The sequence below is a fragment of the Budorcas taxicolor genome, chromosome 7 (assembly GCF_023091745.1).
Source record: "Budorcas taxicolor isolate Tak-1 chromosome 7, Takin1.1, whole genome shotgun sequence".
NCBI classification, from domain to species: Eukaryota; Metazoa; Chordata; class Mammalia; order Artiodactyla; family Bovidae; genus Budorcas; species Budorcas taxicolor.
The window spans coordinates 89,874,022-89,899,191 of record NC_068916.1 but is presented as its reverse complement, the minus strand read 5'-3'; the positions used below and the strand labels follow the sequence as shown (position 1 = coordinate 89,899,191).

Below are 25,170 nucleotides of genomic sequence, written 5' to 3'. Positions count from 1 at the left end.
TACTCCCTTTCCTGGAAAACGGCAAAGAAAAGGCAATGCTCAAAAAATTTCTCAGCTCTGTTTCCTGTTGCTTCAGGAATCATCTGTGCTCTTAAAAAGGAAGTATGGTCTGAGATTTTCAGGAAGATAACAGAATTATGATTAATCTTTGTTCCTTTGGGGCTATAAAGCTTTCAAGGGCAAGGATTTGTGTATATACCCTGATTCTGGGTATATGACGTCAGGCAAGGACCATAATCAATAACCACGTAGAATTAAAATCCAGGTTTGATTGGTCCAGAGACACACAGATTATGTATTTTACTAATTTTAGAAAGAAGGCCCAGAGTAAAAGAGAGACCTGTTATTTTAAAACCCCTCTAATACAGTCTGCACGATGGATAATTTTGGAGGAAGTTTCAAGAAAGCTGCCATATAAGAATTTTAAAAGAACAATCTGGAAATAGAACTGCCTTATGACCCAGCAATCCCACTGCTGGGCATACACACCGAGGAAACCAGAATTGAAAGAGACAAGTGTACCTCAATGTTCATCACAGCACTGTTTATAATAGCCAGGACATGGAAGCAACCTAGATGTCCATCAGCAGAGGAATGGAAAGAAAGCTGTGGTACATATACACAATGGAGTATTACTCAGCCATTAAAAAGAATACATGTGAATCAGTTCTAATGAGGTGGATGAAACTGGAATCTATTATACAGAGTGAAGTAAGCCAGAAAGAAAAACACCAATGCAGTATAGTAACGCATATATATGGAATTTAGAAAGATGGTAACGATAACCCTGTATGCGAGACAGCAAAAGAGACACACGTGTACAGAATAGTCTTTTGGACTCTGTGGGAGAGGGAGAGGGTGGGATGATTTGGGAGAATGGCATTGAAACATGTATAATTTCATATATGAAATAAATCGACAGTCCAGGTTCGATGCAGGATACAGGATGCTTGGGGCTGGTGCACTGGGATGACCCAGAGGAATGGTACGAGGAGGGAGGAAGGAGGGGGGTTCAGGATGGGGAACACGTGTATACCTGTGGCAGATTCATGTTGATTGATGGCAAAACCAATACAATATTGTAAAGTAATTAACCTCCAATTAAAATAAATAAATTTATATTAAAAAAAAGAACAATCAGACAACCCAGTTACCACGGATGCCCTCAGAAAGGAAAGTTACTAAACCAATGCTCTCGTATCAAGACCATTCAACCCAATGAACATGACCAGATGTGATCTATAATATCAAAACCGAGTGAAGGGGGCTTGGGGAGTGGATTAAAAGCATAATTAACCACTCCTTGAAAAACTCTACTTTCTTTAGTTAGCTAAAGTAGCGAACTGAAAAACACTGAAGAAGCAAGATTTCTGGAAGAAGAGCCTTTGACGCTGCTTTCCGCTCATATCTTTTCAATGTAAATCTGTCCTTTCTTGATAAATAAAAATTCTTCCTAAACTATAACTGGAATCTGACATAAACATTTTTAACGAGACACAAGATATTCACAACACTAGGTCTAAAAGCTAGACTCTCCTGTAATCCAAGAGCAGGGTCGCCGTCAGCATGTAGCTACCTTGTAAAGAAACACTGCAAAGCTTCTATTTCAATGCTTTCCACCAAAACAGAGCACAAAACATTGCAATCCATCTAATAAGTGCTATTACAGTGCCATTTTGGAAAGTTAGATTCTAAGATGCATCTTCCTGAGGAGAATGGATCAAGAAAATAAAGAGGCTATCGGGCTATCAAACACACTAATATCAGATATCTTGTTCTTTGTAACTCCCTTTCTTTAATCTTTGCAAAATCTCACTGCAGACTTCTTGAGGTTATTATTTGTATTTGCTTAGAGTTCCAAGTGGAGCACTTTGATACTAATTTAAAAAGAAGGAAAAGCAAAGTCAGAAAGTTCCTTTTACAGTTTAGCTATAATCTTTATCAAATGATCAGTGCCAAGATACCAAAGAGTTCTCAGTCTATGCTTTGTTAAAATGTTTAGGCTATCATTACATCTTTTATATAAGAAGCTTTATAAGCCAAACAAATAGCCAATTGCTAATGGAAATCACAATGAGCTTCTCAGCATTCATTCATTATAAAAATAAGGATGCTGAATATAATTTTCAGAAGTCAAATTTATTTAAAACATGCATTTAGTCAGTACCTCCCAGTTAAAGGGTTGATACTCTTATATGTAAGTCAGGGTTGGCATTTATGGGTTCCATATGGGTCCTTTCAGGGCTTTTAGTTTCCATTTCCTGTTCTAGCTGTCATATTAGGTAATTTTGCACACAATTTTTAGTTTAATCCTCAAGACAAATCCATAAGACATTGTTTTCTCCATTCTTTCACTTAAAGAATATTTACCAAACACCTGTTAAACGCAAGAGACTGTTCAAGGCTCCAGGGCTAGAGCAGTGAAAAACTACCATCATGAAAAGGTCCTGCCCTCCTGGGGCTTACTTTCTAGTGAATACTGCTTTTTCTTAATTCTTTGTAATCTAAACTTGTCCTAAACTAAATCATTAGGAAGAAATTAAAAAGTAAAAACTTCCTCTTAGACCACAATTGGAATCTGATATGGAGCCCTGAGAGAAAAGAAAATATTTTAAAAACCCACATTCAAATAAATAGATATTACATCTGATGGTGATAATTGCCATGATGGAAAATAAAATAGGATAAAGTCACTATGAAGTTCCGGCAATTGCTAATGTTATATCAAAGAGTCAGAGAGATATATCTTAACTGAGATATGAGATCTTTTGATAAACAAATAAGTGAACCAGACTAGTGATCAGTGAACTGGAACTAGTCTCTTTCAAACAACAGGAAAAGCTGGTAACTGACGGTATTCTTACCAACACCCTGTTGTCCCTAACAGATTAATGCTAAGTCTTGAAATGGCAGAATATCACCCAAAATACCTTACTCTACTGGAAAAAAAAATCCTATCATTTCATTTCTAAAACATAAAGATCCTCATTGTCACCAAATGCACACAAATAGATATGGTTAATTAGTTTTCTAATTCTTTATCAGCAGGATCTGGAGGAGGACACCTAGAATTCTCCCTGGAAGGGCAGAACGTGACCCACATTAGTAAAATAATTGCAATGAGTAGCTGATAAGTTATGGATTTATATGAAGTATTTCTAGACCTCATACACTATATTGTTTTTCTCACAGTTTCTTTTTTTGCCTAAAGCATTCTCTCTTCAAAAATGATCAAAGGACACTGGTGATTCAAACTTTATATTTGTCTGAGGGTTATATTTTTTTCCGTCCTGTAAGAATTCAATTCATTTGATTATAGTCATCCCTTAAATCAGAGTATTTGCCTAAACACAAGCTATCCGGTAAATATACTGAATAATAATATTTATTACCAGTGTGCATTATTAGTTAGGGTAACAAGTATCCATGTGTGGCCATTTGATGTAGTATGCATGTATTTAATTATTTAATTTATTTCATTTTAGAGTACTTGTGATTATTTTGTGCTTTGGGGAGTTTTGATAGAAAGATCCATATATCTACAGAAATGAACTCTAATATAAATTTCCTTTCGTTACAATGTCTTCATTTACTCAGTTACCAAATAGTTGCTGAGTACCTACTATATATTATATACCAGATCCATTCTAGACTCAAGCAATATAGAATTACACAAAATCCTTCCTGAGATAATGTCATTTTTTAAAGAAACAAAGAGTTAGAAAGATGAAATAAATATAAAATATAACACTGGGTGGTGATCAGGGCTCTAATAAAATAAAGCAGCAAATAGAGAGTGAAAAAGATGGTCAGGAAAGGCTTCTCTGAAGTGTGATATTTGAAGTCAAAGAACATGCCATGTGAATATCTGAAAGAAGAACATTTCGGACTGAAGGAACATCAAGCAAAAGTTTTGAGACAGGAACAGCTGTAAAAATATGTAACACATAAAGTGTTATTTGCTAAATGCTAGGTACGCATCTCGGTAAGAGAAGGGTAGAATGAGTGGAATAACATTTAATTCTCACAACAGTCTTAAGAGGAAGTGCTAGTACTATCATCTCCATTCTACAGATGGAGGAATCAAGGCACAGAAAAGTTAAATAACTTGTTCCAGGTTAAACACCAGGAGAAGGCAGATTCAGTGTTTAAACCCAAACAGTCGCTTTGGCTCCAGCGGCTCTTCTCTAACCACTGCACAACACTCCCTCTCCAAACAATGGGGCTGTGGGGGATGGGTATTGAGTGAAGCCTCCTTAAACAGTTGTAGCAAGAATTTCCAGAGCTTCAAAGAGTACTGCCATCAAGATGTAAGATATTGGTTTTAATTTATAAAATTAAGATTTGTCAGCTTGAACCAACATAATACTTAATGTAACTATATCTGGAACAGAAATGCCTCTAGAAGAAGAATAACAGATGGAATTTTGTCCAGGCTATGGACAACTCTACTGTATTAAGAATCGACAGCACTCCATAGGTTTGCTTCTTTGATTATATCTGAAATAATGAAGCAGAGATGGGACTTCAGTGCTTCTTCTCAAAAGAGTTACATCTGGTTTTCCCAGATGGTGAACAGGAAATTGCAGATAAACACTGGACTCTGGATAAAGTAACCATAGAAGGCCCCAGACTGTTGCTGAATACAGATTAATAAAAATGCTTGGGGGTTACTATTGGTCCAAACTATAGCTTGTTTGTTCTCTTGGGAAGGGAAAAAAAACCCCAGAAATCAAGTTTTAAGGATCTCAATAAAGAGTTGGAGCAAAACAGTAAATGCTTTCAGCACTAGGAACTCCATGTAAAAGGAAAAAAACATACGCGGCCTTCTAGGGCGCTTCCCATTTATGGGTCTAGAAGCAGAAATTTAACGCCTGACATACATAACTTTAGAAATGCATAAAGGAAATAGGACAGAGATTGTTTGCTAATGTATAGGGTCTTATTTTTTAAAGTCTCCTGTATTTTCCAATACTGACATTTTATTCATATTAAATTACCCTGATTTAACAGATAGTTCTCGACAGTGTGACTGGCAAAAACACAAAACGTATTATGCTGAAGCAGTGTAACATTTGTTCTAACGTCCAAGGTGGTAGACATGTCTTATGATGTCCAAAGGCACAGCTCTGGCCCAACTGTGGATGATATAAAACAGTTTACTTTGTGGCTGTAAGAAAGGTGTTAATTTTTTTACATACCAACTTGACTGTGATGCTTATTAGAATCCATTATCATTTATGATAACTCCCGAAGGCAATGGCACCCCACTCTAGTACTCTTGCCTGGCAAATCCCATGGATGGAGGAGCCTGCTGGGCTGCAGTCCATGGGGTCGCTAAGAGTTGGACACGACTGAGTGACTTCCCTTTCACTTTCCACTTTCATGCACTGGAGAAGGAAATGGCAACCCACTCCAGTGTTCTTGCCTGGAGAATCCCAGGGATGGGGGAGCCTGGTGGGCTGCCGTCTATGGGGTCACAGAGTTCGACACGACTGAAGTGACTTAGCAGCCAACACCATGATTACTGAATTGCATATTATTCAAAATAAAAGTGATTGTCTATAGCAAAAGCACAATCTTTTCATGATGCATCAACTACTTAATTGATTTTAGAAAAGGTTAGATAAGAGTTTAAGGAGATCTTTGAACTGAATGAGCAAGTCTTCCTGGGCCAATGGTGTTTGGACTGGAGTAATCAGATTGAAGGAAACCAGTAAAACTGATGAAGAACCTCCAGATTAAATGCAGTTAAATAACTTCCTCATTTCTCTATCCTTAAAACTACCTCCTAATGGATAGTTAATTTTTTAAATACACAATTCTCAAATCTAAGACGTACCTTATACATAAAGAGAAAGGAAAACATACTGAACCTGTATTTATCTGCCTGTATGGAATTTGTTTTCAGAACATTGGGAAAAAAGGAAATGATAAATCAATGAAATCTCATAATGGTATTAAGGCAGAGATTAACCAATTGAAACAGTATTTCAGTTAAGATACAGCCTGTGAAAACTTTTTCTGGCTGTGAAAACTATCTTCTCACCAGGTTCTAGTCCAAGTTCAACTACATTGGGAAGGTCATTTAACACAGGCTTCAATCTCATTATCATGTAAACAATGAGATGACCAGAGAACTTACTTCAGTTTCTTTGCAGAACCTACATTCTATCATCCAATTTCACTTTAACCTGGGTTCAATATACAGTCTACTTATAAAGGTGCTATGAACATTTGCTTTTAATTAGTAAAATTTATGATGTTAACAAACTCCATCTTTCATAATTACTGTTACAAGGAACTCTTAGTTGATGACACTAATAGAAGGAGACAATGGACCAGATGATCCAAGATTGCAGATAACTGGAAATTATATCAGTTTCACATTGTCATTAATCTTTTACTTGGATTAATAGCATACCCAGCCTCTATTCATTGAGAACACAATAGCTAGAAAATTGGCAGGCTAGAAGTCTGCTGTGTATGATGACAACACCAGCATAAATAAAATATTTTTTGGTGGATCCACAAAACAGATTCCATACACAGATAATTAAGAATTGAGTTTATTATACAACTGGCATTAATGCACATTTATACAGCAAATATTTTAGGGTCTATTATGTTCCAGCCCCTAAGATGCAAACTTGCATAACGTGATTCTTGCCCTCATGAAGCCTATACTCATTTACCTCTTTACTCTGATTCCGAGCAACACAGGGGCCCCAGCAGTCAAACATATAAGAAGGAACTCTATTTTAAAAGATTTCAGACAGGCTTTTCATGCATTCCAATGCTTATTAACTACCAGCTGAAAATTTCTCTATCTCAAATCCAAATGTTTCATGCTTCTTCTTAAACTTCTTTTATTCAGTTTTATCTTGAGTATAGATGCAGAAAGAGTAATTTTTTTTTCAATTAGAACCACAGATATATAAAAGTATTCCACTTCTCTTTTATTATTGCAATAATTTTGTACCTTTTATCTATCTCAAAAAGTTTTATTTTGCAGAGATAAAGCCATGCTTATTGATATTTAAATTTCATTTTCTACCCATCATGCATCTTTGTAGAACTCTTCTGAATCTTTTCCAATTTGTTTTCAGTCTATCTTTTTAGTTGAAGAGTACCAGCATGGATATAAGTATCTTGTTTAAGGGTAGTAAAATGGTAAGACTAAATCACTATTTCTATACTCTATACACAGTTTTTATTCATCTTCCTATTTTCTTAATTTTAAAACTTTGGCACCTACTAATTCACAAGCAACACAGTACAGTCTTTTCAACCTTTTATTTATATTATGAAGATATTAAGAAGAGGTGGCAAGAATATACAGAAGAACTATATAAAAAAGATTTTCATGACCCAGATAATCACCTAGAGCCAGACATCCTGGAATCTGAAGTCAAGTGGGCCTTAGGAAGCATCACTACAAACAAAGCTAGTGAGGTGATGGAATTCCAGCTGAGTTATTTCAAATCTTAAAAGATGAAGCTGTGAAAGTGTTGCACTCAATATGCCAGCAAACTTGGAAAACTTAGCAGCAGCCACAGGAATGGAAAACTGACCCAGTTTTCATTCCAATCCCAAAGAAAGGCAATGCCAACGAATGCTCAAACTACCTCACAATTGCACTCATCTCACACGCTAGTAAAATAATGCTCAAAATTTTCCAAGTCAGGCGTCAACAGTATGTGAACTGTGAACTTCCAGATGTTCAAGCTGGTTTTTGAAAAGGCAGAGGAACCAAAGATCAAATTGCCAACATCTGTTGGACCATCAAAAAAGCAAGAGAGTTCCAGAAAAATATCTATTTCTGCTTTATTGACTATGCCAAAGCCTTTCACTATGTGGATCACAACAAACTGTGGAAAATTCTTAAAGAAATGGGAATACCAGACCACCTGACCTGCCTCTTGAGAAACCTGTATGCAGGTCAGGAAGCAATAGTTAGAACTGGACATGAAACAACAGACTGGTTTCAAATTGTGAAAGGAGTACGTCAAGGCTGTATATTGTCACCCTGCTTATTTAACTTCTATGCAGAGTACATCATGAAAAATGCTGGGCTGGAGGAAGCACAAGCTGGAATCAAGATTGCTGGAAGAAATATCAAGAACCTCAGATATGCAGATGACACCACCCTTATGGCAGAAAGTGAAGAGGAACTGAAGAGCCTCTTGATGAAAGTGAAACAGAAGAGTGAAAAGGTTGCCTTAAAGCTCAACATTCAGAAAACTAAGATCATGGCATCTGGTCCCATCATTCCATGGCAAATAGATTGGAAAACAGTGGAAACAGCAACAGACTTTATTTTGGGGGGCTCCAAAATCACTGCAGATGGTGATTGCAGCCATGAAATTGAAAGATGCTTGTTTCTTGGAAGAAAAGTTATGGCCAACCTAGACAGCATATTGAAAAGCAGAGACATTACTTTGCCAACAAACGTCCATCTAGTCAAAGCTTTGGTTTTTCCAGTAGTCATGTATGGATGTGAGAGTTGGACTATAAAGAAAGCTGAGCACAGAATAATTGATGCTTTTGAACTGTGGTGTTGGAGAAGACTCTTGAGAGTCCCTTGGATTGCAAAGAGATCCAACCAGTCCATCCTAAAGGAAATCACTTCTGAATATTCATTGGAAGGACTGATGCTGAAGCTGAAAGTCCAATACTTTGGCCACCTGATGCAAAGAACTGACTCACTGGAAAAGACCCTGATGCTGGGAAAGATTGAAGGCGGGAGGACAAAAGGATGACAGAGGATGAGATAGTTCGATGGCATCACCGACTCAGTGGACCTGAGTTTGAGTGAACTTCAGGAGTTGGTGATAGACAGGGAGGCCTGGCGTGTCCATGGGGTTGCAGAGTCGGACACGACTGAGCAACTGCACTGAACTGAACTGATCTATATTTTGCATAATTGTCTCTTCATCTTACATCTATTGCTTTGCTTTAATCTTTCAGGCCTGTTTCTGCTTCTGTCCTTACTGAAGTCATTCAATTCAAGCGATGTTTCTGCACTGTCCTAATTTTCCTTCCTGAAATGACATACTGTTTGTTAGTTTGCATGCCCATCCATCGCCCCTGTCCTGGTGTTCTGAGATCACATTTCCCTTTGCTTGTGGAGAGCAGATTACTTAAAATTGTGGTTAGACTGACTAAGGCAAACAGGTGACTTGAGTTGGACAGTCAGTACTTCATTCTCTGGCCACAAAGAATGGTTCAGAGACAGATATGTGAGTCAGCGTCTTCCCTGTCTTCATGGTGGGAAAACAATACACTTTTCTATTGGGAAACCAGAAGGACCACATAGGCTAGGAAGTGCCAGTGGCCTCTTTTCCTGTCTCATGGAGAAAGAGTGAAAGTAACAAAGGAATCCCGAGGTGAGTCAGGGAGTAAGACAGAATCCTGAGGACATCTGTATTCAGAGCTGCCTGAAGCCTACTCTGCTCCGAAGGATGTTACATACATGAGGCATATATTTTCTTATGCAAGCTTGAGTTGGGGTTCTAAATCCTAAAAAAATTATTTACACATTGTGAACATCAGGCTCAATACGTATTTGATATAATTGCATATCAATTATATATCCAGTCTGTGAGCTATAAGACAGTATGAGAAAAGGACATACGCCTCAGAATTAACAAACTAGGAAATCAGGGAGCATTAATGATGGCATTATACCCTAATTTAAATTGTAGAAGTTTGGAAGGGATCAATCATAGGTAGGAAAATGTGAGGCATAATTTTACACCGATAGCATAAGGCTATTCATTCTTCAATGAATCTAAGCAAAAAAAAAAACAAAAAAAAACTAATACTATATATTGAGGTTAGGAGGTATTTGTAACATCTCAATTCCCTACAGCTCATCTTTCATCTGCACCGAAGTCAGTTCTTAGTGCCCTGGAGAGAATCAGGTTCCTTATGTATATATATCTAAAATGCTTGCTGTCATTGAAATAGAAGTGAATTTATGAGATAAATCCTCAAGAGGCTAGTTAATTCTTTCTAGGCACTCTGCCTGTGCAGTTGCCCATGCCAGAAATCTGAGAATCATCCATGATTTTATTTTTCTCTTTCTAAATCAAATCAATCACTTGGGTCTCACAACTGTACTTTGTAAGTATTTCTTGAATCCATTCATTTCTTTTCATCTACATTGCCACTGTCTACAGACCAGATCACTACTGCCTCCTGTCTGGCTTACAGAAATAAGCCTTCAGCTCCACTGTCTGCAGTCACCTAGTCCCCTACAACATGTTCCTTACACAACATGGTAGTGAATGGGAGGCTTTTTAAAAATGCAAATAATGGCACTCTCTCTTAACCCTTCAGTGACTGACTTAGTGTCACTTGGATCAAGTCCAAACTCCAATCTAGCCCCTGCTTAGTTTACTCTGATTTAATAACTCTGGACTTCTTGTGGTTCATCAAATAACCTAGGCTTCCCTCATCCAGCATAATCTTCCTTCCATCCAGAAGACTGTATTCCCTCCTCTTAACCTATGATTCTTACTACTCTGCTAGGTCCTATTTTCACCTGTTACTTCCTCAGGGACACATTCTTTGACATCACGAACTAGACCATGTCCCCCCCAGTATATAATTTTATAATTTAATTTTCTTTGGTGGAATCTATCCAAATTGCAATGAGTCAATTTAAGGCCTATCTGTTTAAAACCTGGAAGCTTCCTGAAGGCAAACGCTCTAGGTATCTTGTTCCCTTCAAATTCCTCCTATTACAGTGAAGAGATCATGGATTAACTATCCATATAACTAACTTTACTCTCCTTCCCCCAGTGAACATATGATAATACCTTTCTCCATGACTTGATGGGACAAATACTGGGAGATAGTTCTCCATGGGTCTCTCTCTGGATGGCGTCCAGAGGCACTGTCAGTTTTTGTCCTAGACTATCTTTTCAAGAATGTATGGACAGATTTGGAAAGAAAAGATAGTGCTTCCCTCAGGAGCAGAAGGCAGATTTAGTTACTGTCTTGTATAATAAATATTTGTCCTTCCCGTGCAAAGATCAGACAGGTTTGCCTGCAGCCTATTATAAAACAATTGGGGTTTCCTAACCTTATGGATCTTCAGCTGGGATGCAAATCCATTCCAGGCACAGCATCCAGCTAGGCTGCCCTGCATTGTCCTGGGCATCTAGGGGTATCAGGCAGGGCAAGGGGACCTGATGGTATAAAGAGCTGAGCTGTTGTATGTGTCAGGAGTGTTAAAGTTGTCATGTCTTGACCCGGAATTCTCATATCTGCCAATACCCATGAACTGTGGCAGGCTATAATTTACCAGCAAACAAGGAGGGCAAACTTTTAGATCTTGAATTTCTGACCACAGGAGATCATCTATTTTTTGTAATCCTTAACATTAAAAACAATTTAAAAACTTTTCAGGGCATCTGATTATACTACAAACTCTTTAAGCCATAATTTTTTTTTTTTTTACTGAAGTATAGCTGATTTAGAATATCATGTTGATTTCAGGCAGACAGCATAGTGATTCAGTATTTTTGCAGATTATACTCCATTATAGGTTATTACAAGATAATGGGTATAATTTCCTGTGCTATACAATATATCCTACTCTTCTTGCTTAACTATTTTATGTATAGTAGTTTATTAAGCCCATACTCCTAATTTGTCCTTTCCTCCGCCACAGCTGTTTCTATATCTGTGAATCTGTTTCTGTTTTGCATATAAATTTATATGTACTATTCTTTAGATTCCACCTATCAGTAACATCATATAGTGTTCGTTTTTCTCGGCCTGACTTATTTCACTAAGCATAATATTCTCTAGGTTCATCCACATTCTGCAAATGGCAGTATTTCATTCTCCTTTATGCCTGAGTAATACCTGTGGTAAATGTGTATATCACATTTTCTTAATCCAATCATCTGGTGACAGGTGCTTGGGTTGCTTTCATGTCTTGGCTATTGTAAATAATGCTGCTATGAACACTGGGGTGTATGTATCTTTTTGAATTAGTGTTTCTGTTTTTTCCAGATATATACCTAGGAGTCGGGGATACCCAGGAGTCGGTGGACATGAGTTTGAGTGAACTCCGGGAGTTGGTGATGGACAGGAGGCCTGGCGTGCTGCGATTCATGGGGTCGCAAAGAGTCGGACACGACTGATCCAGTAGAACTGCTGGGTCATCCAGTCGTTCTATCTTTAGATTTTTAAGGCACTGCTACACTGCTTTCCATAGCGACTGGACCAAATTATATTTTTACCAACAGTGTAGGAGGGTTACCTTTTCTCTACATCCTCTCCAACATCCCCTATTTATAGACTTCTTGATAATAGCCATTCTGTGAGGTGATACGTCACTGTGGTTTTGATTTGCATTCTCTAGTAATTAGCAATGTTGAACATCTTTTCATGTGCTTGTTAGCCATCTGTATGCTGTTTTTGGAGAGGTGTCTATTTAGAACTGCCTGTTTTTCCACTGGGTTGTTTGTTTTTTTTTGTTGCTGAGCTGTATGGCTATCTGTATATTTTGGAAACTAAACCCTTGTCAGTTGCACCAACTGCAGATATCTTCTCCCATTCCATAGGTTGTCTTCTCATTTTGTTGATGGTTTCCTTTGATGTGCAAAAGCTTTCAAGTTTAATTGGATTCCATTTATTTTTGCTTTTTATTTTATTTTTTTGCCTTAGGAGACTGATCTAAGAAAATATTTAAGCCATGAATTCTTAAGCTGAGGTACCAGGATGGGCTTCATGAGAACAGTGAATCCAATACATCAGCTAAGCTAAGCTAAGTCACTTCAGTTGTGTCTGACTCTGTGCAACCCCATAGACGGCAGCCCACCAGGCTCCCCCGTCCCTGGGATTCTCCAGGCAAAAACACTAGAGTGGGTTGCCATTTCCTTCTCCAATGCATGAAAGTGAAAAGTGAAAGTGAAGTCGTTCAGTCGTATCCGACCCTCAGCAACCCCATAGACTGCAGCCCACTAGGCTTCTCAGTCCATGGGATTTTCCAGGCAAGAGTACTGCAGTGGGGTGCCATTATCTTCTCTGAATATATCAGCATTACTGTTTTAACATAGCTCTTGAAAAGAATAAACTGCTTTTGTCGTATTTTCCAAAAGGCCAGAAAAATATAAAGAATCATTTAAGGGTGTATGTCTTACCTCTTTATGAATATTTTTGATTTAAGATATATTAAGGACTTCCCACGTGGCACTAGTGGTAAAGAACCCGACTGCCAATGTGGGAGACTAAAAGAGATGCAAGTTTGACCCCTAGATGGGGAAGACCCTCTGAAGAAGGAAATGGCAACCCAATCCAGTATTCTTTCCTGGAGAATCCCATGGACAGAGGAGCCTGGTGGGCTACAGACCATAGCGTCACAGAGAGTCAGACGCCTGAAGCCACTTAGCATGCAAGCATGATATATTAGAATAAGGTGAAAAAACAGCAATCTATTCATGGAGTATACGTATATATTTATTTTTATTTACTTTTGGTTGTGCTGGGTCTTCATTGCTTTGTGCGGACTTTCTCTGGTTGGGGCGAGTAGGGGCTCCTCTTTGCTGTGGTGCGTGGGCTGCCCATTGTGGTGGCTTCTCTGGCAGTGGAGCCCAGCTAGCACCTGCAGCATGGGAGCTCACCAGTTGTGACATGCGGGCCCCTGGGTGTGCAGGCTTCAGTAGTTGTGGAATGTGGGCGAGGTAGTTGCTGCTTGCGGGCTATGGAGTGTAGGCTCAGTAGTTGTGGCGCACGAGCCCAGCTGCTCTAGCGCATTGCGGAATCTTCCTGGACCAGGGATCGAACCTGTGTCTCCTGACTGGCAGGCAGGTTCTTATTCTTTAAGCCACCAGGGAAGTTCCATTAAGTATATTTTAAACATCAGATACCTGTGATACTTAATCTAAATCCCAATTGGCCAACCTCTTTCTTTAATCATATTTTTGTTCTTAATGACTTGAAATAAAGGACGTGGTGTGAACGTGTGAATCTTAGCTAATGTGGTGCCTGGCATTGTTTTAAGAGCTTTACATGTATTAACTTGTCTGTTACAGCATCCATATGAAGCAGGTACTATTATTATTAGATGTTACAGTTGAGAAAATTGAAGAGCAAGGAAGTTAAATCCCTTATACAAAGTCACATAGCTAGAAAGTGATTGAAGATTTGAAACCAGACTGGAAAATATATGAATTAGAGACACAGATGTAAAGAACAGACTTTAGGACTCTGGGGGAGAAGGCGAGGGTGGGATGATTTGAGAGAACAGCACTGAAACGTGTGTATTACCATATGTGAAACAGATCGGCAGTCTAGGTTTGATGCCTGAGACAGGGTGTGCAGGGCCGCTGCACTGGGATGACCCTGAGGGATGGGATGGGGAGGGAGGTGAAGAGGGGGGATCAGGATGGGGACACATGTACACCCATGGCTGATTCATGCCAATGTATGGCAAAAACCACCACAATATTGTAAAGTAATTAGCCTCCAATTAAAATAAATTAATTAATTTACAAAAAAGAAAAACGAAACCTCCCCCCAAATAAATAAATAAATAAATAAATATGACCTTACATATAAGCTATGTTGGCTTTTCAATTTGATTAAAAATTCAGGATCTTTTTGGATTCTTTTTGCTGTTATGGATTGGCCTATGTGTGCTACTCGATTTAGCTAAGTTGGGCTAAGTAATAATATAACTAAAAAGATAATCGCTAACCAGTCACATTCTTGAAATATACATTCTTATAAATTTTATTACTTGACAAAATCAAAGTTAATTGAAGCATGTCAGAAAACTGAGGCTAAACAAATATGATTCTAAAACACATGTTGGGGAAGAAAAAAATCTGCTATTAAAATCTGATAAACAGAATTTTTCTTATGGGTCTAATTTGGTGAGCAAAACTTAATAGGCCACTGGGAGGTAAATGCATGGGATTCAAGAGAAAGAAGAGGTGAGACCAAGGGAAGGTTGATTTGTTCTTCAAAGAATGTGAGAAAGAATTGGTTCCTTTCCAGGGGGAGCCAAAGAGGGAGATAGTAAAAGCTTAGGACACAAAAGAGGGTGCATGAAAGAGAAGACATGACAAGCTAGATGATGGAAGAACCAAGCTGGAAGATAGAGCCACTGAGAAAGTCTCTATGCTAGAGAAGACAGGAGAAGAACTAAAAAGAGGGATGTCAAGCAGGGTGTTCGTTACACTGGTCTGTCACTTTACCCTCACTTATGCTTGCAGAATTTGACAGGGTACAAAAAAGCAAGAAGTCTATGTTTCCTCTGTCTTTATTGATAAGAGAATGGGAGAAGAAAGTTCATGAAAGGCGCTAGATGCAGAGTAGAGTCAGGGAATACAAGAAATGCAGGAAACCAAACCAAGCATTCATGGAGATACAGGTGAGAACGCTGGACTCCCCACATTTCCCGTGACGGGGAATCAGATTGAGCTCTCAAAATCATAAAATGGAAGGTGACCCCAAGAGGATGGAGTACTCGATAAATAAAAATCCCCAAAGGATCCTTTTTCTAAAACAAAACAGATTAACTGATATTAATAATGGCACCGCTCCTGAATCTCTCTTCAGATGTTCAGAAAAGCCTGCTGCAGTGCAGTCAGCTATGAGCTTTTGTGCTATTCTTCCCTGAGTTTCATGTTAGATTTTAACCTGCTTAAAGTTTGCATCCAGGTCTTACTGGATTGAAATGCAATGTGTTTTGTATTTATTTATTTTAAAGGTTATTACTTTATTATTTATCCTTTTGGCCATGAGGCATGTGTGATCTTAGTTCCCTGACCTGGGATCGAACCCTCACCTCCTGCGGTGGAAGTGCGGAATCTTAACCACTAGATCGCCAGGGAAGCCCCTGTGTTTTGTGTTTAGACTGGCCTTGACTCACTTTCACAAGTCTCAGAAAACTGTGTGGGTAACCTCCTAACCTACCCCGGTCTTTGTCTTTCAGCTACAGTTTGGAAGATTTAGAAAAAGCAGTCACTGTTCCCACATTCTTATAAGTACTCAACCACACATTAACTTAAAAGTTTAAAAATTTTAAATCCACATATAAGATCAAGTTGTCAAAAAATAGCAGTTGGTTGAGAATTTCTATGGAGTGAATTTCATTTATCTTATATAAATATTAAAATATTTGGTGACCTTAAAGAAGAAAAAAATGAACTTTAAATGAACAATGTATTTGAAAAAGGTGACAGAAATATGAAACAATGTCACTAATATTCTGAATATCAGTTTAAAGTAAAAATGTGGAGGTGGACCTCAAATCAGTACAGTTGAATATACTGAATTCCCCTTTGCTCAAAATAAACTACTTAAAAAATGAACAAGAATAATAAAAATGTAAATGTACAGTCTCACTCAACATATAAAACAACAAATCCTTAAATGCCAAAAAGAAAGCCACACATTGGCCAATGGAGGCTGCAGTCTTGTGACTCAGAGCGTTTAGAACCAGGGAGATCTGAGTTTAATGCCTGTCTAGAGGTGGCAGGGCTGTGCCTGCAAGTTATAGAACTGAGTTCCATGAAGAAATCTAGGAGCTGTGAATGGCTGCCAAGATCATGAAAGGGAATCAGAGAAATCATTGCTCACTGCCCTGAAGAAGTGAAAAATAGGTGCTAGCCGGGAATCTGAACTTTAACCTCTAACTTATGTAGATGTGACATCCAAATTCAAACATTTGGATCATCAGGAACCTCAAGCTGAAAAATTAAAATAAAACTTGTTTGGAATGTGTTAACCGTATAGGACTCAATAAAGAGCACAAAAAATTCCTATAGAAAACAACCTGTGTCTAGTTAAACTTAAAAAAAAAATCATAGACCATACAAGGAAATGAAGGTCCTTGATTCATTCAAGAAAATGTTAAAGACATTATTAACTTTAAAAAATGTGCTGAGTAAATATATAAAAACTACACAAACTTGGAGGCAAAAAATTGAATTGCTTAATTAAACCAATGAAAGAAAAGCAAAAAGAAAAGCTAAACAGAAAGCTCAGATCCATAGAAAATGCAAAATTAGTAGAAATAATTCAAAGTTTACCAACAAATTGGGAAAGGAGAATGTCAAGGGTATATATTGTCACCCAGCTTATTTAACTTATATGCCTAAAGCACAAGCTGGAATCAAGATTGCCAGAAATATCAACAACCTCAGACATGTAGATGATACCACCTTAAAGGCAGAAAGCAAAGAGGAACTAAAGAGCCTCTTGATGAAGGTGAAAGAAGAGAGTGAAAAAGCTGGCTTAAAACTCAACATTCAAAAAACTAAGATCACAGCATCTGGTCCCAACACTTCATGACAAATAGATGGGGGGAGGGGAAAGTAGAAACAGTGGCAGATTTTATTTTTTGGGGCTCCAAAATCACTGTGGATGGTGACTGCAGCCATGAAATTAAAAGACACTTGCTCCTTGGAAAAAAAGCTATGACAAACCTAGACAGCATATTAAAAAACAGAGACATTACTTTGCCAACAAAGGTCCAGTAGTCATGTGAGCTGGACCATAAAGAAGGCTGAGCATCAGAGAATGATGTTTTCAAACTGTGGTACTGGAGAAGACTCTTGAGAGTCCCTTGGACAGCAAGGAGATCAAACCTGAAATCCTAAAGGAAATGAACACTGAATATTCATTGGAAGGACAGATGCTGAAGCTGAAGCTCCAATACTTTGGCCACCTGATGCAAAGAGCAGACTCACTGGAAAAGACTCTGATGCTGAGAAAGATTCAGGGTAGGAGGAGAAGGGGGCAACAGAGGATGAGATGGCATCACCAACTCAATGGACATGAGTTTGAACAAACTTAGGGAGACTGTGAAGGACAGGGTAGCCTAGTGTGCTGCAGTTCATGGGGTCGCAAAGAGTCAGGCATGGTCTTAGTGACTGAGCAACAACTGTAACTGTATTAAACCCACTAGCTAATAAAGCCTAGATTTGACTTAACCAAATCCATATAATACCCGTAAAGTTAAAATAGAGGTCAGGAAATGCCACAGGAAAACAGAAAGCTAGCACAGTAATACTAATACAAAACCCAATAGAAGAGAAACCTTATATGCACTGATAGAGACAAAAAGATATCCTATTTAATGATAAAAGAACAGTTCTCCCTGGAAGAGATAATAATTTGAAATTTATATGCACTTAGCAAGACAGTCTTGAAGTAACATATCACAAACACTGATATAAAGTCAACAAAACTACAATCTAATTGGGAAATTTCATTTTTTTTTGCTGAAACTGATGGATCAAATTGACAAGAACAGAAAATTAGAAAAACAGTGAAAGAATAAACTATATAATGAAGGGATTTGATCAAAGACAATGTTTAATTATAATTAGTAGGACAAAATAGTTAAGAAAAGGTGGCTAGTTACTCAAGACAGTAGAAGACTATAATAAAGATACCAGCCAACACTGGTGAAAAAGAAATGAATAACCAAAACAGCAGAGATGACTCACCTCTGCATTCCCACTGCTCTGCTACCACCTTGCGCTAAGCGGCCATTACCTCTTGCCTCTATTATGGCGAACGCCTCTTAACTTCACCCTGCTTCCTTCACATTTGTAATCAGATCCTGCCATTCCCTCCATCGCTGTCTCAATATAAACCCAGAGTGGTTACACTTCCCTCTTTCCCTAATTTCTTTTCTCTTTCTCCCAATCACTCTACTTGGGCCACGTGGGTCTCTTTGCAGCCTCTTAATACTGGGGATTCTCTTGCCTTAGAGCTTATGCCCTGGCTGTTCCTTCTGCCAGGAATTTCTCCCCAGATACTCGCATAGCTAACTACCCCACCCCTTTTTAAAGGGGGTGTTCAATTTTCTTCTTCTCAGTGACATCTCCCCTATTCATCTTCTTAAAAGTGCAACCCACATGCTCCCTCAAACCCAGTCATGTCCGACTCTTTGCGACCCCATGAACCGCAGCACGCCAGGCCTCCCTGTCCATCACCAACTCCCGGAGTCCACCCAAACCCATGTCCATCGAGTCTGTGATGCCATCCAACCATCTCATCCTCTGTCATCCCCTTCTCCTCCTGCCTGAATCTTTCTCAGCATCAGGGTCTTTTCCAATGAGCCAACTCTTTGCATGAGGTGGCCAAATTACTGGAATTTCAGCTTCAAAGTCAGACCTTTCAATGAACACCCAGGACTGATCTCCTTTACGATGGACTGGTTGGATCTCCTTGCAGTCCAAGGGACTCTCAAGAGTCTTCTCCAACACCACAGTTCAAAAGCATCAATTCTTTGGTGCTCAGCCTTCTTCACAGTCCAACTCTCACATCCATACATGACCACTGGAAAAACCATAGCCTTGACTAGACAGACCTTTGTCGGCAAAGTAACATCTCTGCTTTTTAATATGCTGTCTAGGTTGGTCATAATTTCCTTCCAAAGAGCAAGCGTCTTTTAATTTCGTGGCTGCACATAAATACCATAAAAATAAATAAAATCACCATATAAATAATATTACAAAACAGAAACTTCTCTACCTCATTTCTTGATACTACTATAACTTGGATATCAAAAGGTCAGAAATATATGAAAAGAATCATAATAAACCAGTCCTGCTCATGGAGATGAATGCAAAAAAATCTAAAATATTGAATCTAAAAATTTGAATCCAAGAGTGGACCAAAACAAAGTAGGGTTTATCCAAGGATTTCAAGGCAGCTTCATAAAAGGTATCCAAAAATATAATCTTATCACTCACAGATTATAGGAGAAATACTATCCAGCAATATGAAAAGCATGGTCTTAGTATAAGGATAAGCAAAAGGAACAAAGAAAGAGTCTACTCACAAGTGCTGGGGAATTTTAGTATAAAAGAAATAAATGGGGGAAGAATAAATTGCCTAATACATTGTATTGAGACAATTGGCGGCTATTTTTTTTAAAAAAAACCCTACTTGACACCACTCACAAAAATACATTCCTGATAAATGCCTAACTGTAAAAATTAAAACTTCAAATATCTTAGAAGACAATGTAAGAGATTATTCATGGTATCAGAATACATTTTTTCTTAAGTGAAGTAAAAAAATATAAGTGTCAAAGAAAACAGTGTTTAACAGACTACACCAACTTGAATATTCATTAGCTACACAGAATTAAAAACACAAGGGACAGAAGAGAAGCAGATATTTGCAACATATTTATTGGACAAGTTGCTATTATCATGAAAAAAGTCATTTAAATGCCTACAAATCAATAACTAAAGGACAAACTATCTACTGGAAGAGTGGGCAATTATTTGAAAGGACCAGTTACCAATGGTAGAGCTGTGGGGATATGCTCCTAGATGTCTGGTGGGGTATAAATGGCTGCAGTCAACTTCAAGAGCAACTTGTCAATTTTCGTTAATATTTGAGATGTGCCTCCATGTATTTCTAGTTCTAAATCCCAGAGAAATTTTTATTTTCTGCACATGCATATTTTGCATATGCATTAGATTCACTGAACCACTATTTATAACAACAAAAAATCAGGGAAAATCCACATGTCTATCTATTGATAGCTATCAAGTTGGAAAGATAAATCACATTCTATTCACATCATGGCATATAGGAGAACAGTTTAAATAGGGGAACTAAAGGTATATGGACCATGTTGGAAAAGCCTTTAAAACATTACATTGATTAAACAAGCAAATGGCAGAAGGATAGGTTCCTTTAAATAAATTAATATTCTATATAGTTCATGAAGAATATAAAAACATGGGTAGAAAGGATATACAGTAACCTTCATAATACAGAGGATAGAAAGAGAAGTTGAACTGTACCTGTGGAGTATGTCTTTTAAAAAGAAAATTAAGAAAAAAAGTCTAACGTTTTCACTTGTTGGATTTTGGTTCAGTCATGTTCAAGGAGTCTGGTAAGTCTGGGACAGGCTGTATTCAAAGGGGCTGTTCCTTGATAGTATAGATGCCTTAACACTGGGGCAGTGCAAGGCATCACCAGAAGATTAGGGTGTTTCTAGTGTGTTAGGTAAGTCCAGTCATGTTTAAAAGGGTCTTATTGCTGGGAGAATCAGTTTAGGGGCAGGACGCAAGCTGGATCAGACAAACAAAGTGCAAAATAAAAAGGATATCAAAATCAACCTTAAGAATATCAAAGTCAGCTTAAATTCTCTTGAAAATATAGCCAAAAGTAAATAAGCAAGCAAGCAAAAAGGAATGGTGAAGCAGGCCTCAGTAAATATAATTTTCTGGCATAAAACCCGGCCTGTCACCGAGGCCAGCCTTGTCTCTATTTAGAACTCTAGGTTCTCTGAGGTCAGATCTAGGTTTATGTATATAACTGGGTTTGAGGGTGATGAGGAGGTATTTTGGTAGGCATCCTTCCCCACATCATGATCCAGGCAGCCTCAAAACAGATTCAGAAGCAGGGATATATAATTCTATTCTTTGCTCATAAATCTGTCTTTCTAGTCTTTTTGTAAGAAATAAAAGCAGAGAAAAGTTGAAATCCAGCCATCCATTGGTTTAACGAATTCAAAACAAAACAAACCATGGACCTGAATAACAAGTGGTCTCCAGTGTCTTCTAGTACCCAAAGCCTGTTATTTAACAAATCCTGATTTAGAAAACAAATTCCACTAACAACAAAAGAAAGTCTGCTCGCCTGGTAAGGCTTAGAAACCAGCAGGCTCTTTAAAAAGTTCATTGTAAGATTCAGTATTTACACCACCACCAACATTGTCAATAAATTAGACTCACTATTGTACAACACAGGAAAAGAGCAATGTTCCTTGTTTATCTTTGGCTGCTGTTTACTTTTAGCTCTGCTGTGGGAAAGAGAACTGAAACAATGCTAAGCTTTTCCTTAATGAGATCCTGATTAGACAGTCTGGACCAAGGTATAAAGCACAGTATATACCAAAGCAGTAGAAGGAAATGAAAATCTCTGTCTCCCTCTCCCCTGCCAGCACCACCAAGTCACTCCAGTTTATCCTCAGTGCAGAGCTGAGCCTTCTAACTTCAGTGACCTCCCTCTTTTCACTCACTGCCTGTCCTAACTGACCCAATAATGTGCTTGATGGCCTTTCTCATGCTGTTCCTGTATCTTTCCATATTCTGGGCTGGCCTTGCCCTGTTGCCAAACAAGGAATCACACCCACTGTATCCCAACTTCGCAGCACCACACCAATGCAGGCATTGTAAAGAATGTGAGAGAGTTCATCTATATGTTTTTAACCTGGGAGGTATTTTGGTAGGCATCCTTCCCCACATCATGATCCAGGCAGCCTCAAAACAGATTCAGAAGCAGGGATATATAACTCTATTCTTTGCTCATAAATCTGTCTTTCTAGTCTTTTTAGTCCTGATTAAATTGCTGAAGCTCCCTAAGAGCTTTAACACTGAACAAATTCCTTCTATTCACTGAAATCCAAGGAGGCACCACTCCAAAGTCATCCCTAGTTAATAGCATAAGATGAGATTTAGGAGCCCAAGAACACCACTGAATTTATACTTGCAAGTTTCTCAAGAGAGAAGAGTTCTGGGTTTTCATTAGATTACCAAGAGGTTAGCAACCATGATTTAGTCCATTAATTATTTTATGGATTGGATAATGAATAACAGAGATTGTTCTTTTCCTCCAGTTAGGCAGCTCATTAATGGCAGAGAGAGGATTGGTTTAGAGTCCTGTGGACTTTTGGTCCTATCTTCATTACACTAGAAGAACTGAGGTTAAATTGTCTTTATGAAAGAAAACATTCATTCTTACTGATAGATGAGGCATTTGACCGAGGCTTTCGGTATTCCCATCTCTCACCTGCCAGGTCTTTTTGGCATGCCTCTAAAACCCACTCAGAGCACAGATGGCTGTGTCACCTATGAGTTCAGGAATGTTCACATTCAAAGTGCTTTTAAATCTCCCTAAGAGCTTCAACACTGAACAAATTCCTTCTATTCACTGAAATCCAAGAAGGCACCACTCCAAAGTCATCCCTAGTTAATAGCATAAACGTATTTTCCTACTACTTCTCAATAGAGATTTAATCTTGACATTTTCCATTTTTCAAAACTTGTGTTGCAACCTAGAGAAAGGGAATTGTACTAAGATAGAAAAAATATATATTATGTAATAATTAAATTGCAGGATTCTTAAATAGTTTGGTTAATGTTTCCCAAGTGACACATATTGGCGGTCAAATGATCTTTGACTGCTTTATTTTTAAATGGCATTGTTCTATGCCCTGCTCCAATGAAACAGCTTATATTTCATTTGCTGATATTGTACCAATTCCACTTTAAAGCATTTGCAAACATTTAATCCTGTCTGGGAGAAGTTTATACATGAAATGGGAAAAGATGACAAAAACGAGGTCTTAACCACGGAGGATGTCACAGAAGCCCCAGTGAAACTGTGAATTCCAGGAGTCTCCATACCTGGGACTTTCTAGAAGTTGCTGCATTTTTCAAAAAAAATTTAAAATTTTTCTTAAATGTTTTCTTTACTGCTTTGAGTGTAGCTTTTCAAAATTGCTGTATTTTTATAGCATTCTAGTTTTTTTCTTTTACTGGGCTTCCCTGATGGCTCAGTGGTAAAGAACCCACCTGCCAATGCAGGAGACCCAGGTTCAGCCCCTGCATCAGGAAGACCCCCCTGGAGAAGGAAATGGCAACCCATTCCCGTCTTCCTGCCTGGGAAACCCCATGGATGGAGAAGCCTGGTGGGTTACAGTCCATGGCGTTGCAAAGAATCGGATACAACTTATCAACTAAAAGACAACAATCTTTTCTGTAAGTCACAGAAGTTTCCTAAAAGCTAACACAACGGTAGGCTCAGGGTTTAAAGCACTGACCTCGGAGCAAGTCTGCATCCCAGCTAACCCACTTGAGAGCTAGGTGACTTTTACAAGTTTTACATCATTACTTTGTGCCTCAGTTTTCTCATTTCTAAAACAGAAATGATAATATTAATACATACTTCATAGCAGCACTTTATCTTAAGTACTCAGAAAGTATATTATTATTATTAGGTGGCCCTTTCTGGGTAATCATCTCATCAATATAATATGCCCAGTTCTTCAAATCTGTCACCTCTGTCTTGCTGAGAATTGAGGTGCTTTCATGTGTCAAAGCTCACCCACTGAGCTTTTCTACATATTAGGCCTTACTTTTATTTATTTTTTTACCAGTATATCCAGGGTTCCTGGGCCAACCACAGTGGAATTACAGCACCAAAACAGTGTTGTTTCCATTCCCTGTTTGGGCTGCCACTGGAGGTACTGGCATAAATGCAATGGCCACTCATGGAAACAGAATTTAAGAGTTTGTGTGGTCTCTCTTCACTGCTGCCGACTGGCGATGGCCGTGTTTACAAGCCGAACGTTGTGGCAGAAGGGAGGGGAACGGTACACCACTGGCTTTGTCTTTTGCCTGTGGCAGTCTATTGAGAGATCAGTGGAAATAAACCATCTTATCTGAGAACCTGTCTTTTCTCAAGGCCTTTTGAAAACATCCTACATATTCAAAAGTAATTATATCCATTGTTTCAGCTCTGTCTGCAAAGGTAGATCATTTTTATCCTAAATCAATCCCAGGTTCTTTAAAAGGCATGTATGCATCCATTTTGATAACTGGTATTAAAATGCTTAATACTCAGGCTTAGGTAAGATGCGGCCTCAACAGTCTTCCTTCTATCCTTGGGCAACTTTTTGTTTTTGCAATATACTAGCTCCTGATCTAGTTGCTGACTAATTGTGGGATTTCTACGTAAGTTAGCTAAGTTCTACACAGGGGAGGAGGTGGGGAACTGTGAATGGAAGGAGTAAAAGCAAAAACAGAACAGAAAAGCAAGGGGATGTTACAGAGAAGAGAGGGAGAATTACGCAGAACGGGGATTCATTACTCAGTGTGTAATAGGCTTCCTACTTCGATGGATTGGAATGGTCTCAAGGTTGACAGGGCTGGTCAGAGAAGGTTGTGATAGGCATTCAACTTCCCGAGTCTAATGAGGGCTCAAGAAGCCGCAGTTTATAACTCAGAAGTAGCAATGGGAACTTTAAAGCCTTTTATTTTGGCACAATTCCCAGGGAGGTCTACATGGAGACCCACTGGCTACAAACACCATTCTGTGCAATTTGACACTTTTCATTTGGTAGAATTCTGTTGCCAAGGCTATTGCATCAAGTTACTGAAA

General features: G+C 38.5%; 1 protein-coding gene across 1 annotated transcript in view; it reads right to left on the bottom strand.

Moving 5' to 3' along the window:
• The window catches only part of ADGRV1 (adhesion G protein-coupled receptor V1), a 535,827-nt gene that overhangs the window by 116,183 nt on the left and 394,474 nt on the right, over positions 1–25,170 (bottom strand). The gene's annotated exons all lie outside the window — the stretch shown is intronic.